Raw genomic sequence first — 12,354 nt, forward strand, 5'->3', positions numbered from 1 at the left:
AAAACACAATTCCACCCCCAACACAGAGCAATACCACCCTCTCCCAGAACACAGCAGTCCCCCCAACACAAAGCAATCGCGCCCCCTGCATAGCACAAAAACCTCCTCTCCCAGCATAGCGCGATACCTCCTCTCCCAGTATAGACGAATACCCCTTCTCTCAGCATAGAGCAATATCATTTCTCCCAGCATAATGCAATTCCCTCTCTCCCAGCAGAGACCAACACCCCCTCTCCCAAAACATCGCAATTTCACCCCTCCCAGCACTGAGCAATTGCCTCTCCCAGAACAGAGCAATTGCTCTGACCCAGAACACATTAATTGCCCCCAGCTCAGAGTAATTTCCACCTCCACCAGCTCAGCACAGAACAATCACCCCTCTCCAAGGATACAGCCAGTCCCCTCTCCCTGAACAGAGCAAACTACCCATCCCCAAGCACAGAGCAATTTCTCCGAAATTTCCTCTCCCAAAGCAGGAGTTCTCAGCAGTCAATCCCTGTTCTCTATCTTAGCACAGGGTAGCAAAGCAATTCCTTCATCACTCTCTCTCCCAGCACACAGATATGAGCAAAAATTGGATCAGCGAGGAACAAAGGAGGCTGAGGAGAATTTAAATGAGATTTACAAATTTTTAAGAGACTGGGATGGAGTGAATGTGAAGAGCATATTTACCTTAGCTGAATGGTCAATGACAGGGATCAGATTTAAGGTGATCAATAGAAAGATTAGATGGGAAGTGAGGGTAAAACAAATTCATCCAGAATATGGTAGGAGTCTGGATATCACTGCCTGAAGGGGGTAAAGTGAGAAACCCTGAACTCGTTGAAAATGTGTCTTGATATGCATCTGAAGTTTCATAGCTGACAAGGCTAGCGGGAACAAGCTATTGGAAAGTGGGATTAGGTTGGATGCCTTGATTTGGCCAATGTAGATATGATGGATCAAGTGGCCTCTTTGTGTGCTGTGCATTTTCTATGATTCTAAAGCCTCCTCCATTCTCTCTACCAGTGCAGACCTATCCTTCTGCCACACAGCTTTACCCAACCCCAGTCTCCTACATTCCTTCTCTCCCTCATCATTAGTTTCACTGGGGGATAGAGGTGTTAAAATCATTATTACTTTCCATTGTAATTTTTCTTGAAATATATAACATAGGAGGCTGAGGAGAATTTAATTGAGATTTACAAATTTTTAAGAGACTGGGATGGAGTGAATGTGAAGAGATTTGCAGCGATTTCCATTTTTGTTCTAGTCAATCTGTTTCCAGTTATGTCAAAAGCTGCATAACTTTGCGTAATATGAAATTGTGGCTGCATCAGCTCTGAGGAAGAATCACTGGACCCAAAACATGAACTCTGCTTTCTCTTTACAGAAGCTGCGAGACCTGCTGAGCTTTTGCAGCGATTTCCATTTTTGTTTCTGATTTAAAGCATTCATTTTCATAATTTAATCATCTGTAATACTCATGACAGAAGTGATACGATTCTGTAAGTAGATTTCTTGGTATTTTGTTAGTTTAGAGCTGAAAATGTGTTGCTGGAAAAGCGCAGCAGGTCAGGCAGCATCCAAGGAACATCCAACATCCAACACATTTTCAGCTCTGATCTCCAGCATCTGCAGCCCTCACTTTCTCCTTCTCCTGTTCCTTGGATGCTGCCTGACCTGCTGCGCTTTTCCAGCAACACATTTTCAGCTCTGATCTCCAGCATCTGCAGCTCTCACTTTCTCCTCCATTTTGTTAGTTTAATATAGTCATTCTGTACTGAAGGACTAAGAATTGTAACATAAGCAATGTAAAAATATTTTAAAATAATTTTAATTTTGAATTAACAAGAGGTATATAAAAAAATTATTCTTGCATACTCAATTTCTATTAAAAGTTTCTTTTCAAGAAAATTAGTCTTGGAACCAAGCTATCAAAGTTGCAAATTGCTTTCAACTTCCTTTAAGTAAACTAATACACATTGGTGTTCCAAACACTTTCCAAACACAGTACCAATCCGAGACCTACAAATACCCAGTCCTCTGCCTAATGACCTCTGGATGGCACTATAACTTTACCAAAATAAATTACAAGTTTGGCAATAACTTTCTGGATTGCCCTGAATCTAGTCAAAAAATTACATTTAATAAAATGGATTTTAAAATGTAAGCTCTCAACCAAGGTGGTTGTTCCTTTGACAGGGCACATTAAAATAAAGAATCTTAAAACTTTAACCATAAAGTTTAGTAAGCAATTATTTCATTACTTTACGCGACACTTCTCACCACTTCCCCCTCCTTCCTGATTTAAATGTAAAAATAAAGACAAAACCTAAACATTTTTAGGAACACGGAAAGCATATGAACTTTAATAAGCCAATCACAATTAAATAATTTACCGTATCTCATCTGTTGAGCAAATATTTTTGATCAATTCTGTTGATACTCTTTAAAATGTTCTAAATCCTTTCTTCCAAGTTCTTCTACAACTTGCTCAGCTATATCTTGGAATTCTGATGCCAAGAATACATTTGTTGTTTGCCTCTGCACCCACTCAAGGATAATACTGTAGAGTCATAGAGTTGTTAATAGCATGGAAAAAGACTCTATAGCCCATCATGACGATGCCTGTCATCAAGCACCTAACTATTCTAATCCCATTTTTCTTTCACAGGATCTGCTAAGATAATTCTTGTGCTGATCAGAAAACTGCTTCTCTATTTTCCTTCTCTGGATACTTACACTGGTTTGCAGGAGACACAGGGTGACTGGTTCACACTTATAATAGGTCTCCGACATGTTTTATCTCACAGAAACTGCTGAAGAAAAAAAAACAAACCAATTTTATTTCAAATTAGTGTAGCTTTTAATGCAGAGAACAGAGAAAGAATCTGAGCTTGTGAAGATCTGATGGTTTGTCACTAACTTGTTCACTGCCCCAAGAAGTTCAATTATATGAGAACTAATTGCATAGTTGTTCACAGGCAGAATGCCTTTGCCATCCATATCCATTCACTAGTCCACAGACCAATTAGCCACTTGTTACCACTAGCTCCAGCTCATCTGCAACTTCTCCTACCACTGCTTGTATGAGCAGCTGTTTAAGCAGTGCTTACAATAAGTGTCAAGTTACTCGCTTTTAAAAAGTGCAATAATCCTTCAGCAATCCTTGATTTTTAAAACAGTTCTTTCCATTTCAGTTCACAATCAAAAATATAAGAAAATTAAAAGACATGTTCTTTAGACTATGATTAGATGGTGTCAAGCATGTGTCTGAAGACCAGTAAAATGCTCAAAGCTCTGCTTCAAGGATGTTTTGAAGCCTGCCCTGGAATGGAGACAAAACCTAATGACAGAAGAAGATAGTGACATCACTTGTGAGCTAGCATGCATCATCAGTCAATCAGTGACTACAACATCTTTGCAATATATGCAGAAAATTATCTAGTTGTTAAGGCGTCTTAATTATTTTATATGTGGTGAATGTTACCTGATATTAAGTTAATAGGTGAAATCTTGGTTAACTCTGACATAATGCACTTCTGATAATCCTGACAGTGTTAATATAACAGGATATGGGCAGGATCCCAGCTGGCTAGAATCCATGATGACAAACATAGTGCTGTACATGGTAAACAATCGTCGAGTTATAGATCCACAAATTCATGTAAGTAACAAATAAGTTATTCTACTGATAAAAAAATAGTTTGCAACATTAAGATAAGGTCACGAGACTTATTACTTAGAGGAACAGACTGGTGTTTCTGCAGCCATGGATGCGACTCCAAGATGGTACAAAGCCTCCCTAGTGCCAGGTCAAAGATGTCTAGAGCAGTATAGGACATTGTGAGTCCTTACTTTCACTGTTGTGACTGAGATGGAAGGATGCAAGAAGCTACCACTTTTGTTCTGGCCAAATCCTTCCTGAGAAGTAGGACAACTCCATCCATCAGCAAACAGCAGACAATCCTTGCAGTTACCATTTCAGACATAAGGTTACATTCTCAATAAAACCAATACAAAGGTATAGGTATATATTCCCCACCAATATTTATTTACTAAAACCTTGGCATCTAAAGTCCACACTGGTGAAAGTTGTGCCATTTCCCAGCAACAGAGAGTGGGTGACTCCTTTATCCCTAGCATATCTCATTGTGCACCCCAGCATATCTCATTGGTTTACCCTACAATTTACAGGAATCTGCACAAAGGTGTCTGACTTTGTATCAATTATCTGGAATCATGTAGTTTCCAAAACATGCCTTATTGAAGAAACACATACAAACCCAAGTTCATAAAAAAGATTGAATATAAAGCCATGATGATATTTTTCTGGGGGAGGTTGCATGGTCCATATCTATATGAGTACCAAAGACATTGGTAGAAGAGGAATGAGATTTTGAAAACAGGGTTTAGTGAGTTAGGAAAGAACATAAAAAGCAGAAAAGCAATAACGCAGGGTTACTCTCAGCATCATGTACTGGTGAAGCTGGCAATAGGAGGATGGAGCAAATGAACACATTGCTGCAGGAGTATTAGAATGATGAAGTATTAGGACTAGTCCTGGCCCTCAACAGGACCAGGATTAACATGTTTATCAGGAGCTTTACTGGTGTTGATGTGGTGATTGGCAAGAGGACAGGAACCTGAGAGGAAGCTCAGATTGAATGGAAGTAAACATGATTACAATAATTAGAAAAGAAGTATACAGAATTAGCTGAAACAAAGGCAAGCAATAAATAGGGTCAGAATATAGCATAATAGTAAAAATACAAATTTAGTGTATTCTATCTAAATGCACAAAGCATTTGCAACAGGTTAGAGATTTGAACATGTAAATAGAGGTAGATGGATACAATTTAACTGCTCAGATAATGGCAAGGAGAGGGAATTGAATATTCAGGTTGTATTCATCATTTAAAAAAGATAGACAAAGGGAAAAAGAAGGCCATAAAGCATAATAAGTAACAAGAAGAATATATTAGTGAGAAAGGATTGTGAATTGAAGGATAAAGCTGTAGAATCATAGAATAAACATAGAATCCTTATCCAGTGCATAAAGAACCCATTTGGCCCATCAAGTCTGCACTGACCCTCCAAAGAGCATACCAACCAGACCCAACTCCCCCCTTCCCCCTCAACCTAAATCCTAGTAACTCTGCATTTCACTATAGCTAATCTACTTAGCGTGCATTTCCCTGGACACTATGGAGCAAGTTAGCGTGGCCAATCAACGCAATCTTTGTACTGTGGGAGGAAACCAGAGCACCCGACAGAAACCCACACAGACACAGGGAGAACATGCAAACTCCACACAAACAGTCGTCCAAGGCTAGAATCAAATCTGGGTCTCTGGCCTTGTGAGACAGCAGCGTTTACCACTACCAATCAGTTTGCCTGGTGCAATCAGGGGGCATCAAATATTGGTGGATGTTGTTAATAGACCACCAAACAGTTATTGGTAATGTCGAGCATGGTTTAGAAATTAGAACTACATGTAGCATATGCATCACAACAATAATGGACATCTTCAATTTATATACAGACTGTGTCAACCTAATTAGCACAAGTATTATCAAAGATAAATTCCTGTCCTTTCCACAGGATAGGATTTGAGGTCAACTCAAAATTGGACCATTTTAGATTTAGTTTAAGTAAAGAGAAAAGGTTAATTCGTAACCTTGCTGTAAAGGAACCATTAAGATATATTGACCACACAAAAACCCAACATGAAAGATAAATCAACTATGGTTAACAAAAGCAGTTAAAGCATGAGCCTTTGTGTGAGGGGAAGAGCCTGATTCCATTCATTCATCCATGTTTATTACCCACCCTCACACCCAATCCTGTTAAGACATGGGTTGTTTTTAGCACAGCAAACCCACTTTCACCCACTCTCAGACCAATTATCATAATACATGGTTTGCTTTCAGCACCGACTACCCATTCTCTGCAACACTCAGCTCACATCATCACTTATTCAGCTTCTCTTATGTCCTAGCCTGTCACCCATAATCCCCTCATTTACCTACCCCTTTTGATGAAAAGGAAAAATTAAGAGTGTGTGGATGTGAAAGATGTCATGTATTTTTCAGAAGGAGAGTAAGAAGTTCTGTCAGTATCTTGGACAAGATTCTGCCTCACTAGCACAACCACTAATGGGTTAACTCGCAAAAGGCGAATACTTTGGATGCTGGAAATGTGAAATTAAAACAGAAAATATAGAGGTCAAGCAGCATTTTTTAAATAAAGAAACAATTAGTGGGCTGAATTTTAAGGTGTTGAGCAATTGATGTGTCTGCTGCCTTGTCCATTCCTACTTCAGTGGCACAGTGGCAAAGGAACCATCTGGTGGGCCATAATCCAATTAAAGCCATTAGTGAGCAATTAGATGGTGAGGGTTCCAAGAGCAAAGTGATAGGGAGTGTCAAAGATGGGAGAGGAAACATATAGCTGCAGAGTAAGTGTCAATGATATGTGTTAATAACAGAAAATAGTCTAGTGCTCGTGAGAGCTCACTATCTGTTTCACTTGCTCCTCCTCCTACTTTGTCAGCAACATTAAAAAAAACCATCATTTTCTTGCCCCCTTCGGTTTCAAAGAAAAGTTATATTGGACTCAAAATATTATCTATATTTCGCTCGCCACAGATACTTCCAAGCCTGTTGAGTGTCCCCGGCACTTTTTGCTGTTGATTGATCTTTGATTGACAAGGGAAACAAGGACCACGAGTAAAAAAAACAGGAAAATGGATTTAAGGGCACATGATCTTACTGAATGGAGAAGCAGGCTCAATGGGCAAAATAGCCTGTTCCTCCTCTAATTTATGACTTTACAAACAACACCAGACTTAAATATGTCTCTTTTTCACAAACACATCTGGCCACGGATCAGCCCTGAAACTTTCTAGTTGCTTTGAATATCAGCCACATGTCTGAAGTCATGACAACCTTTAACACTGAAGCTGACCATTTGGACAGGCACCAGTGTTTGACTTCTCTCTCCCTCTTTAAGCAATTGCTGGGGGAGAATTTTAGCTGTCCACATCTGCTGGGGGAGAATTTTGGCTGCTTGAATTGGCAAATTAAAGCAATTTCACCACACAACAGAAGAAATAACTTTTGAGAGCACATCACCTCTCCAGCAATATGCCTCAAGGAAAATCATCCCTGTGTAACTATTGGAAAATTGCTCAAATTATTAAGGAATCACAAGATTTAAAATATTGTGATTGAAATCTAAAGTACATTTTTGGATTTCTTGAGTGTCCTCTCCCTATATAACCTCAAACATACTGGTTTACAAGACACTTACCCCATTTCCTATATGCTTTGGAGACTTGAACAGCCTCAATGCACTTAATAAGTACCACCAGCAATGCTTTCACAAGATCTTCCAAATCTTGTCACAAAAGGTGATTCCACAACAGCATCATCTCTTAAATTAACATGTCCAGTATCAAAGTGTCAATCAATCAAAACATATATCTTTGAATGAGAATGTTGTTCAAATGCCTGACCCACCAAACTCCTAAATCACCTATTATACTTAGAACTTAGTTGTAGCAGGAGGTTCCCAGCAAGATAGCAGAAACATTCTTCATATGTCCTCAAAGCATCACTGAAGACATCAAACACCCTTACAGATTCATGGGAATCCCTGTCTACAAAGGCAAAATGGCTGCTACCACTTCTACTTTTAACTGCATCTATTGTTTCAGTGAATAATTTTCAGCAGGTATTCTTCCTGACAGTGTAAGCATTTTGTTGCCAAAGCTATATGTCCCTGAGTGGTGCCGGATGAACTTCATTTTTATCAACAATGCAGATGGTCAGCCATTGTTGTCAGTTGCATTGCAGTTGATAGGAAGACACCATTCCTTATGTACACCAACCACTATTATGAAACTCCAACTGCCTGTAAAATTTCTAATGTTTCTCATAGCTGCTTTCAAACATTCAAGAATCAGTCAAATTCAAAGTGCTATTCTTTATTAAACTTTAACTTTAAATTTAAACTGCATGTTAAACATCAATTGATTGCACTGCCAGAGCCAAAGGTGCAAATTCTAAAAATGACATGTTATATTGCATTGTTAGCAGGTCTGATTTCAAAGATAATGAGTAACTGCTGGAAGCTAGTGTTTGTAAGATTCAGGTCTGATTTAGAAATATCATATAATTTTATGATTCTCGATTAGGCTACAGATGTTGTTTCCAGATTCAAGACCATGTTAATCATTTGAATAACTAGGTATTTTACTTCTGAGCTTAGATAGATGATGCAAAAACTGAGCAAGTGTCTTGCCATAAAGCAGTGTCAGTTCCTTCACCTCAATAAAGTATGCAAATGAGAATACAACAACACAAATTTATCTCACAGTCAACATTACTGAAGTTCTGGTATAAAGTAATTCTTTTTGGTGTATTGATGTATCAAGATATATACTATTTTGAATTCTGTTCAAAGTTTAACCTTTTGATTGAATAAGAATGCATGCAATTGTCAAAATAAATGCTGTGTTGATTGCAGACTTGTTACTCTTCCTGTTTCAACCACAACGGTTGTGTTATTTTATTTTTAATGTATTTCTACTGACCTTTTACAAAACATACAAGATGGAACATATTTATGATCAACAGGAATTACATAAATACACAAAGTTTTTCCATCACTCCAGAAAAAAGTAATATGGTTAAATACAGTGTCATTGGGGAAAAAAATGGGGAAAAATTCTAGTTTGTGTTGCTTTAAGATTAAATAGTCTTTCCTCCTTAAGCAATAATAAATGTCAAATAGGAATCAGATTATCACAAAAACTGTGTTTTTCATACTTGTTTTTTATTTGATTTATCCTATTTAACTTGGAAATGTGCAGATTGCTTCCATGTCTACTGAAGCCATACAGAATGCACCATATAGAAGTAGGAGGAAGTGTAAGGCCAAGAAACTATAATGCATAAAGGGTATGTATGCATAAGTATTTGACAAAATGTTAAATTTCTTTTTTTTACAATGGCACATAAAACTAGCACCACTACTATATTTTGCTGATTATCATATTCCAAATATCAACTCCTCCTTTCTTTTTATTTAGCTGCATGTCATTATATAACAGGACTCTTTGGGTAGATGTACAATGGTTGTTTGAGTAGCAAAAAGACTGTATGTTTGACATGGAATGTTTATTGTAAAACATAACTTGTAACTCTAAGTGTAGTGAGGCACAAGAACAAAATATGGCAATACAATAAACTGAACTCCATTATTCAGTTTATAATGCTAAATTTGAATCATCATGTAATGGGCTTTTATATTTTATGAATATTGTATTTTTTGGTCAAAAAACACAAACAAATTTTCAGCCTTTTGGCTAAGATCAAGCATAAATTCCAAGTTGGGTATTTTATTTTATTTTTGAGTACATTTCAATTTTGACTTCAACCCAGAGTTTTGACATCTCCTGTGGCTGACAGATATTCAGGCTATCTTGAATGTGATGTTACAAATATGAGGGTATATCATTTTATAGGATTGTCATGTTTTGGGGTTTTGTCTTTCATTTGCGATAATTTGAAGATTGTCAGTCTTTTTTGAAGCCCGTCAAAAATAGGGCCATCAAAGATTAAAGGAAGGCCCAGGGTTTTTTTTTGGTGGAAAGGTGTAAATTGTTGATACTGATACAATAGCAACAGCAGCTGTGTTTACAGTGATTACACAGCAGTCTCCAAAGTCTGAGCAAGGTGTTAGGAATGTCAATTTGTAAACTGCTATGCTTTAAACTGTCCCTTTGCTTCCTAGATAAAGGACAGTTTGGGCCTCAAGAATAGTTAATCAGCATTCTTACGTGGAAACACGGTGCATGTGATACATGTTGCCATGGTGATGGGAGAGGGCAAGGGTTGCATTATAAACCTTGTGGCTCTAACAAACGATGGATTCTAGTCGAGCATGGTTAATGCTGTGCTCCTATTGGAATATAGTATAATCCAATGATGGATTATTACAACACATGGGGTTCTAAAGTTACATGACGCAGTATCAAGGGTCACCTTATAAAGTCATAGAATTGTTACATCACCAAGGGAACCTATTTGGCCCATTCAGGCCATGCCAGCACTCTGCATAACAATCCAGTCAGTCCTACTACTCCACTCTCTCCAAAAAAAGAGGGCAAGGCTTTCTAAGTCTAAACTCTCAGACAGAAATGATGTGCCAGATTCTGGGAGACATGGAAGTATTGGAAACTGAACTGTCTACAGCTCACTTCATTGGAATACTGGTGGTAGCTTGTGCTTGGATTGAAAAGATCAAGTTCTTGAGGATTTGTAAATGAAGTTAAAAGGTTTGCCTAAATTGCTGTAGAAGATGAATTGTCTGGGCGGCACGGTGGCTCAGTGGTTAGCACTGCTGCCTCACAGCACTAGGATCCCAGGTTCGATTCCAGCCTTGGGCGACTGTCTGTGTGGAGTTTGCACATTCTCCCCGTGTCTGCGTGGGTTTCCTCCAGGTGCTCTGATTTCCTCCCACAGTCCAAAGATGTGCAGGTCAGTTGAATTGGCCATGCTAAATTGCCCATAGTGTTAGGTGCATTAGTCAGAGGGGAACTGGGTCTGGGTGGGTTGCTCTTCGGAGGGTCTGTGTGGACTGGTTGGCCGAAGGGCTTGTTTCCACACTGAAGGGAATCTAAAAAAAAAGACAGATCTGTGGTTTAAGGTTTCCAGGCAGGGAGAAGAAAGAAACTGGAATAAACCAATAGGAGTTGAAAATGAATTTGGATTGATTCCAAGAAAATCAAATAACTATTAATTGGATAGATTAAGGTAAACCTGAAAGTGTTTTTTTGTTGCAGTTGTGTTAAAATTATAAGGGACCTTTAATGTTGTAGTTTAATGTGCAAATTGCCTACAAAAATAGCATTCGGCCAATATTGTATTTAGTTTGGTAGTTGTGCTAAAAGTCTTATCAAGTCTTGTCATGTCATCTGCTCAGTTATCTGTTTAAAGTTTAAATTTTTAAAAATATTATTAATCTCTCTGGGGATCATAACATTGGTGACAATACAGTGAAGATTCTGGGATGCCTTGAGGGACAGGTGCTTCCATGGGCTTTAGTGAGGACTACTCCCCATGACTTTGAAACCTGACTGCTTGATTGCTGCACATACAGTGTGTGTGCCAATAAGCTGCCAGAACATGGTCCAGGTGTGAGATTGACATAGCACACAGTTGCACAGCAAGATGTACACCTCTTGATGAGGGCTGCTGAGCAGCAAGGCAAGATGCCTGATTGTGTGACTGTGCTAATTGACATAGCAAGGTAAAGTATGGCTAAGCAGGGAAGCTGTGAGCATACAGGTGGTCACTAAGGGAACAAGTGGTAAGAAAACAAACAGCCCTGAGATGCAACTTAGTCCAATCTTTGAGCTGGAAGTCTGTCCCTGCAAGCAACATGTCCTTTCTACAGCCGAACTGTCCTTCGACTGACCGAACTGGTCCTCACCCTGAACAACTTTTCTTTCCAATCCTCCCACTTTCTCCAAACAAAAGGAGTAGCCATGGGCACCCGCATGGGCCCCAGCTATGCCTGCCTCTTCGTAGGGTATGTGGAACAATCCATCTTCCGCAACTACGCTGGCCCCACCCCCCATCTTTTCCTTCGCTACATTGATGACAGTATCGGCGCTACCTCGTGCTCCCACGAGGAGGTTGAACAGTTCATCCACTACACTAACACCTCCCACCCCGACCTCAAATTCACCTGGACAGTCTCGGACTCCTCCCTCCCCTTCCTAGACATTTCTGTTTCTATCTCAGGCGACCGAATCAACACGGACATCTACTACAAACCAACCGACTCCCACAGCTACCTGGACTACACCTCCTCCCATCCTGCCCCCTGTAAAAACGCCATCCCATTCTCCCAATTCCTTCGACTCCGCCGCATCTGCTCCCAGGAGGACCAGTTCAAAATACGTACAACACAGATGGCCTCCTTCTCCAAGGACCGCAATTTCCCCCCCGACGTGGTCGACGGTGCCCTCCACCGCATCTCCTCCACTTCCCGCTCCTCCGCCCTTGAGCCCCGCCCCTCCAACCGCCACCAGGACAAAACCCCACTGGTCCTCACCTACCACCCCACCAATCTCCATGTACAGCGCATCATCCGCCGTCACTTCCGCCACCTCCAAACAGACCCCAGCACCAAGGATATATTTCCCTCCCCACCCCTATCAGCTTTCCGTAGAGACCACTCCCTCCGCGACTCCCTTGTCAGATCCACACCCCCCACCGACCCAACCTCCACTCCCGGCACCTTCCCCTGCAACCGCAGGAGGTGCAACACTTGCGCCCACACCTCCCCCCCCACTTC

General features: G+C 40.0%; 1 long non-coding RNA gene across 1 annotated transcript in view; it reads left to right on the plus strand.

The window, feature by feature from the left end:
- The first annotated feature begins 3,561 nt into the window (after positions 1-3,561).
- Positions 3,562-12,354, plus strand: part of LOC122554769 — a 10,249-nt gene continuing 1,456 nt past the window's right edge. Inside the window, exons 1-2 of the long non-coding RNA XR_006313072.1 lie at positions 3,562-3,649; positions 8,861-8,948. This is a non-coding gene — a long non-coding RNA (uncharacterized LOC122554769). The remainder of the gene's footprint in view (positions 3,650-8,860; positions 8,949-12,354) is intronic.

This window comes from Chiloscyllium plagiosum, chromosome 11 (assembly GCF_004010195.1).
Source record: "Chiloscyllium plagiosum isolate BGI_BamShark_2017 chromosome 11, ASM401019v2, whole genome shotgun sequence".
NCBI lineage: Eukaryota > Metazoa > Chordata > Chondrichthyes > Orectolobiformes > Hemiscylliidae > Chiloscyllium > Chiloscyllium plagiosum.